Source organism: Rhinopithecus roxellana, chromosome 19 (genome assembly GCF_007565055.1).
Source record: "Rhinopithecus roxellana isolate Shanxi Qingling chromosome 19, ASM756505v1, whole genome shotgun sequence".
NCBI lineage: Eukaryota > Metazoa > Chordata > Mammalia > Primates > Cercopithecidae > Rhinopithecus > Rhinopithecus roxellana.
In genome coordinates, this window is record NC_044567.1 from 10,680,145 (window position 1) to 10,687,618 (window position 7,474).

A 7,474-nucleotide genomic window follows, 5' to 3' on the forward strand; every position below is an offset into this window, starting at 1 on the left:
AACGCTTGGGGTGCCCTTGGCCAAGAGAAGGTCTGTTCAGTCAACAGGGACAGCTTCGGATTTTATGTTTAGTTTATAGGATGGATCAGATTGTTTTTCTTTTCTCATTATAAATAAGACTGAGGCTGGGCATAGTGGCTCATGCCTGTAATCCCAGCACTTTGAGGGTTGAGGCGGGAGGATCGTGTGAGCCCAGGAATTCAAGACCAGCCTGGGCAATATAGGGGAACCTCGTCGCCACAAAAAATAAAAATTAGCTGTGCACAGGAGCCTACTCATGTGGTCCCAGCTGCCCAGGAGGCTGAGACAGGAGGATCACTGGAGCCCAGGATTTCAAGGCTGCAGTGAGCCATTATTGTGCCACTGCACTCCAGCCTAGGCAACAGCGTGAGACTCTGCCTCAAAAAATAATAAAGAAAGAAAGAAAGAAATATGGCTGAAATGAACAGCTTCATCCATATCTTTTCATGAACACCCACCAACTTTTCCCTTCGAATAGCTTTCTAAAACTATATTTTTAAGTCATGCAATGACTTAACAAATTGCATGTTAGAAAGCCTGTTACCAATTTAGACTCCTGTGATATTTTGAAATATATATTTGGTCTTCATCCCCATCCACATTTACTGGCAAAAAAACTCCTTAAAACCCTTGGAATCTCCAGAGTACTAAGAGTGTCATTTGTGTGCTAATGAAATGACTGGTGACTGGGGACCCTAGAGAGCTTCAGGATGGGGGCTGGCCCCAGAAAGACATAGGCAGGATTAAGGGGTTGGGACTTTCAGCCCCACCTGCCAACCTCTGGGGAGAGGAGAGGGACTGAAGATTGACTTGATCACCAATTGCCAATGATGTGGTCGATCATGCCTCTATAATGCCACCTCAGTGAAAACCCACAAGGACAGGGTTTGGAGAGCTCCCAGATAGCTGAATATGCGGAGCCTGGAGGGCGGTGTGTCTGGAGCAGGTGTGGGAGCTGAGCCCCTTCCCAGATGCCTCACCCTGTGCGCCTTTTCCATCTGCCTTTTCCTTTTCATACTTTGAAATATCCCTTGTAATAAATGAATAAGTGTAAGTAAAGTGTTTCCCTGAGCTCTGTGAGCCACTGTAGCAAATTAATCAAACCCGAGGAGGGGATATTGGGAATCTTGATTTGCAGCCAGCTGGGCAGAAGCAGAGGTCACAACCTACTACTTGTGACGGGTATCTGAAGCTGGGTGGTCGGGTGGGACTGAGCCCTTAACCTGTGAGGTCTGACACTGTCCAGGTAGAGAGTTTCAGAACTGAAATGAATTAGGAGACACCCAGCTGTTCTCCGCTGAAGGAGTGGCTGGTGTGGAGAAATCTCTATGCATTTTAGTGACCAGTGATCAGAGAAATACAATTATCCTTTGGTATCTTCAAAGGGATTGGTCCCAAAACTCCTCCTCTGAAAGGATTTTGGTGATTTGGACACCAAAATTACCGGATGCTCAAGTCCCTTATATATGAATGTGTAGCATTTGCATATAACCTACAAACATCCTCCATATGCTTTAAATCAGGGGTGTCCAATCTTTTGGTTTTCCTGGGCCACATTGGAAGAAGAATTGTCTTGGGCCACATATAAAATACACTAATACTAATGATAGCTGATGAGCTTTAAAAAATCGCCAAAAAAAATTCTCATAATGTTTTAAGATAGTTTACAAATTTGTGTTGGAGGGTAGGCCACAGGTCGGACAAGGTTGCTTTAAATGTAAATCCTATGTAAATAGTTGTTACATTGTATGGTTTAGAGAATAATGGCAAGAAAAAAAAGTCTGTATGTTTAGTACAGACACAACCTTTTTTTCAAATGTTTTTGAATCGAGATTGGCTGAATCCATGGATGCAGAACCCATGGATATGAAGGAGTGACTGTACTCTGTGTGGATCACTGTGTGAGAATGGGAAAAACACTTTGATTTGGCTTTCCTGGCATCCTTAAAATGCCTGAGATCATGTGTGTGCAGGCATGTATTATTGCACCTCTGTCATTTTGGGGGATGTTTTATCTTTGCAAATTAGGAGAAAAGCTGTCTTATTTGAAAATATATTCAAGGGCTTAAAGATTTTTAAAATCTTTTTAGCCTTACATTTTTCTAAGAATTGACTACTTACTGCTCTTGATAGCAGTGTGAACACCAGCAAAGCAGTCAACTGATAAATCATGCAGTTCATGCATTGGAAAGGAGAGCTTTAATTCTTGTTAAGGACTGAAGCTCACAGGCTGGGAAGTGTAGCCTCTGGCTCTGCCAAAAGCAAATGTTTCGAGGGAGGAGTAAAGGGAGTAGGAATTTATGCTGAGTGGGGTGGCAGAACATACATATTCAATAAGCTGTAGGAGGAGCAATGAATATTTATGAAAGGAGAAACATGAATGTGCCATTGAGTTTCATGCCTCTTCATGGGTCACGTGTTCATGTATTAGTGTGATCTGGGGGTGGAGTTTATGGCCTCTGACATCAAAAGGTGCAGCAGGGGCCAGAAACTACTCACTGTGCATCCTCTGTGAGCCAGCCAAAACTGGTCCAGAGGCAGTGGTCCGTTTTAGGAAGGATGCACTGTGAAGCTGGTGACTGTCACTCTAAAACTGCAAAGAGGTAGGGTGAGTCCAGCCACGGCCTCAGATGATTGGCTAAAGATGATAAAGGAATTATTCCTGTGTTTCCTGTTTGCCAGAGCTGGTTTCTGCTCACTCCTTCGGAAAGAATTTGGTTAAAGGTTAATACGGAAGGGACACGCTGAAGTGTGTCTGACCTCCCATCCCGTCATGGTCAGGAGCTCAGTTTTTAAGGTTGCTCTGGGGTCCCTTTGGCCAAGAGAGGGTTCTATCAGTCAGTTGGGGGAACTTATGATTTAATTTTTATTTCTCAGGTCAATTTAATAGACCTTGCAACTTTAAAATAAGCATTATCAGGTCTAAGAACTCAGTGTGTGAGCACCACTCAAGCACCACAGCCTGCTGCCAAGATGCTAAATGTTGTAAGAGTATTAATAACTTAGAGGTAAAAAGTGACCTCCATGAAGATGAAAAGCCTGAAGACACTGTAACTCTAGAGAAAGGAGCATGTGTCCCCGCAGCGGGGAAGGTAGCATCCATTTCAGGTCACAGTGTAGGCATGCCAGGGTTTTTCAGGAGTCTGCGAGGAGCCCTGTCCTGTCACTGGAGATGCCAGCTCAGGGAAAGACAGAAAACCGGAAGACAGCACCTCCTGGCCAGGATCCCAGCATCTATTTGAGGGAGACAAGATGAGAAGGAACAGAATTGTTGCACCAAAAATAATAGGTTCTCCACTTCCCTACACAGGAAGAAATTCCCACACCTTGACAGGAGGCAGTTCCCCTTCCTGCCCACCTTGGCACAGGCAGTCACACTCCCCACCTGTCTGTTGAGTGATGGTGCAAGAGGGCAGTACTGTCCATGTTGGGACATCCACAAACCCCTGCTCCAGCCCCCCCTTGGCTTGAGTGCTGGCGATGGCAACAACCCGTCTCAGCCCTGACCAGATGTCCTCCACCCTTCTTCAGTTCTCCCTCTCAGGTTTCCGTCATCTCACAACTTTTCTTCCAGTCCCTCCTCTTTTTTCTTTTTGATGATGTTTCAAAAGAGTCAGCATTTTGGAAGACAACTGTAGACTTGCTTTCAAATACAGTGTGTCAGAGAGCCATGGTCTGCCTACAGGTAGCCTGCAGCAGGGCAGAGCTGTGTCTCTGATGGCCAAGGGGGACGTCACAGTTGCTGCTTCTGTCCTCTTCAATGCTCCTGTGACACAACTAAAGCAAAGCCTGACTGCCATGATGAAGAAGAGGTGAACTCATGCTGGTGGGTGTCTTGTCCAGAGCATGTCAGCCACCCTGTGAGTTGGCAGAGCCAATGGGCAGACACACAGGATGAGGTTACAGGAAGATGCTCTCCTGCAGCAGATCCAAGGAGACAGACACCCCAGCAGATGGCCCGAGAAGCTCCCACCTGCACCTCCAGCATCAACAGGCAGACAGAGCACTCCTGTGAGAGGGGATGGGGCAAGTCTGGGGCCTTGGAAGACTGCAGGAAGAGCTGCCAAGGGTGTGAAGCAGGTTCACTAATGACCAGTTAAAGGGAGGCCTCCCACTGCATGGAGAGCAGCAGAGACCATCACTGCCCCTCCCACAAGGATTATTTGGCCTGGAATATTTGCTACTTACTCAGTATGAATCTCCCAGTTACCCGTTGGTGTGCTTTTAACTAACTTGAGAAGCAGAGACTGGGTTATTTGTTGAGTATTATGTCTTGATTTTTTTTGTTCAATTGTACGTGTTAGTAACAAGGGTAGGAGTGGAGGCTGTCCTCATGCATGGCTGCTATAAACATCATGAGCAATCAAAAATATAAATAATTATTTCCATTAATTGGGATCTTATTGTAGGATGAAGGTGGAGAATTATGCTCTGAACATGAAAAAGAGGGCTTGGATCACAACTCTGCCTTCTGATATTTTGTCTGTTTGTTTGGAGCAGGTGCTTGATGCTATAGGCAGAAAACAGGCTTAGTGAAGTTAAGTGATTGTCCAAAATTATGCTGCCTCTTACCAGTTGGCTAGAATTCAAACCCGAGCTGACTTGAATAAGAGCCCAAATTTACACGGGTTATGTGTGCGTGGGGGGGGTGCTTTTGTTTATTTCTCATTACTGTGAAAAGACATCTTATACTCAGTAGGGGATATAGAGTCTATTTTTATACTCTAAAAGTTATAATGAAATGGGCATGCATGTACTATCACCCACTGGAGATATGCACGAGCCACCTGCCTCTGTAGCTCTGATTTCACACTCCAGCCGCTACACTCACATCAGCGGTGCACAGAACTTTGGTTATTACTCGTGTGACAGTTGGTCTTTTGCAAAGGCTGATGGGAAGTGGATGACCAAGAACTGAGTTTTATGTAAAGGAGAAGGAGAGGTAATTGATAGATCAAGTCTGAGCACACGGCAGGAAGGATGGAGGGCGTGGGTGGAGGGGAAGGTCATCATGGCAGAAACGGGGATATCTCAGACGAGATGCCCAGAGGTATAAGAACTCTGATAGGAAGCTGTGCTGTGTGCCACACGCCTCTGCAGGCTGCAGCCCAGTTTGGATCTTACTGATCTACGTATCATGATATGGAGTGAGCATACCCTCTCCAGCCTGCAATTCCTGTGAGTTTGTCTCTTCTCTTTGGAGTCTGAATGTGTTCGTTCCAGGGTAGCTTTCTAGCTGGGAATGAGATGTCACCAACCAAAGGCTGTTGGAAGGCAAATCAGGATTTTTGGGTATGGGCTGGGCTGACTGCAAGACTGGACTGAGCACTGGACCCTCAGGGTGTCACCCCTGGGGCGGGGTGGGCTTTGGGAGGAACACAGCCCTGGCAGGTGCCCACCTCTGCTTAGTTTGTGCTGGTTACTATGGGAGGGAAGGGGCCACCAAGTGGTAGCTCCAGGTGGGGCTGGCCCTCCAAATTCCAGACCTACAGTTTGTCTGGCACATATAACCCCTCATTTGAGGCTTAATTTGTTTCCAAAACCTTGAGTTTGAGAGATCTTATAAAACTTTTATTTTATTGTCATCATATTGTAACAAGTGAAGACATACCCCAATGAAAATTGAACATAAACTCCAGTTTGATGAATTTTTCCTCCTTTTGGTGTGTTGATAACAAGGACCCTGTTAGACATATGGATTAATATCAGGTCTGCTTTTCAGACTCAGCCGGGAGGAGGGGGACATGGCCCTGGCCCAGCTGGTAGACATAATAGATACGGACCTCAGGTGGCTGCAGGCCCAGGCATGTGGGCACAGAAGACTGTGGTGCCAGCTGAAGAGGCTGAGACTTGGAGGACAGCCAGATTCCTCCTTGGCTGTACTTAGGATGCTGCATTCTCTAACCAGGCTGTTAGTTCTGGCCTCTGCCTGCCTCACAATCCCAGTGAGACCCCTTCCAGATTGTCCACCCCAAAGATCAGTGAGCCTGGAGAGAAGGGTGGGTTATCAGAGCTGCAGGTGGAGCTTGCCTTGCAGCAAGGAATCCCAGGCCAAACCAAGCAGGGAAGCAGCAACATTGAGTGTCCCGTCATGTGACTGGTTTCGTGTGTTGAAGAATCTGCAGCCTGAAAAACAAGTGGCAAAAATCTGAATGACAGCATGGTCATGGACACTGGCTGACTGAGAACTTCAAGGACATTCTGGTACTATCCAAAGGCTTCTGTCCCCTTACTGGTCCAATTAGAGTTGACACCGGACACACCCTAAGGTGACCTGATTCCTGTCTCTCCTGTGGATTCACTGCTATCTGGAGTCAGAAGAAAGGAGCGGAAGGCAGTCAAATCCTTTAGGGCTTTAGTTCTCATGGACCAACATGTTAACAAGTGCAGCTGTCCCAAGTTCTTTGTTACTGTGGTGGGCAGAGCAATGCCCCCCAAAAGCTATTCCCATCCCAGGCCATGAAACCGGTGACCATGTTACCTATGTGGCAATGGGGATGTGCCCCTGCATTGAGGTGTGGCTCTGGAGAGGAATGTCCTGGATCTCACAGTAGGTCCAAGATGATCACAAGGGTTCCTAAAGAGGAGGAGGAGGGCCAGGTCATAGAAAAGAGAGGTGGCGTGGCAGCAGAGATTGGAAGTGATGTAGCTGTCAGTTAGAGAATGTGGGCAGCTTATAGAAGCACAGATGGTGAGGAACAGTCTACTAGGAGCCCCCAGAAAGGAGCGCGCCCTGCAGACGAACATGACTTAGCCAGATAGATACATTTAGGTATTTCTCACCTTCAGAATGTGTGGTTTTAACAGTTGTGGTATCAAGCCATAGCAGCAATGAGAAACAGACATAATTCATGTGATTATTGACAGGCCACAGGCTCAGGACTCCGACTACCTTCCGGCTTGTTTGGTGACTGCAAGACACAATGGGGCTAGACACCTGCTTGTCTGCTGTGTGGCCCCCAAAAGCATGTGTTGCAAACTTGGTCCCCAATGCAACAGCATTAAGAGGTGGGACCTTTTATTTTTAAAATAAAAAGGTTCCACGAGGAAGGGCTGAAGTAGGTGGAATCTTTAAGAAGACGTGATTCGGCCATGAAAGCTCTACCCTCGTGAATGGATTGATGCCCTTATCTCGGAGTGGGTTAGTTATCATGGAAGAGGGTATCTCTCTCCTCTCTTCGCTCTCTCTCCTCTCTTCTCTCCCTCCCCTCTCTTTGACCTTCCACCATGGATGCGGCAGCAAGAAAGCCTTCCCTTACCAGATGTCAGCATCTTAATATTGGGCCTATCAGTCTAAGAACTGTAAGACATACATTTCTTTATAAATTACCGAGTCTGTGGTACTCTGTTGTAGTAATATAAAATGGACTAAGACAGCACATAATGTTTTATAAATAAATGTATTTGTGGGGTGCTTTTTGCTTTCCATCTCTCCACAAAAGACAACTTTGCA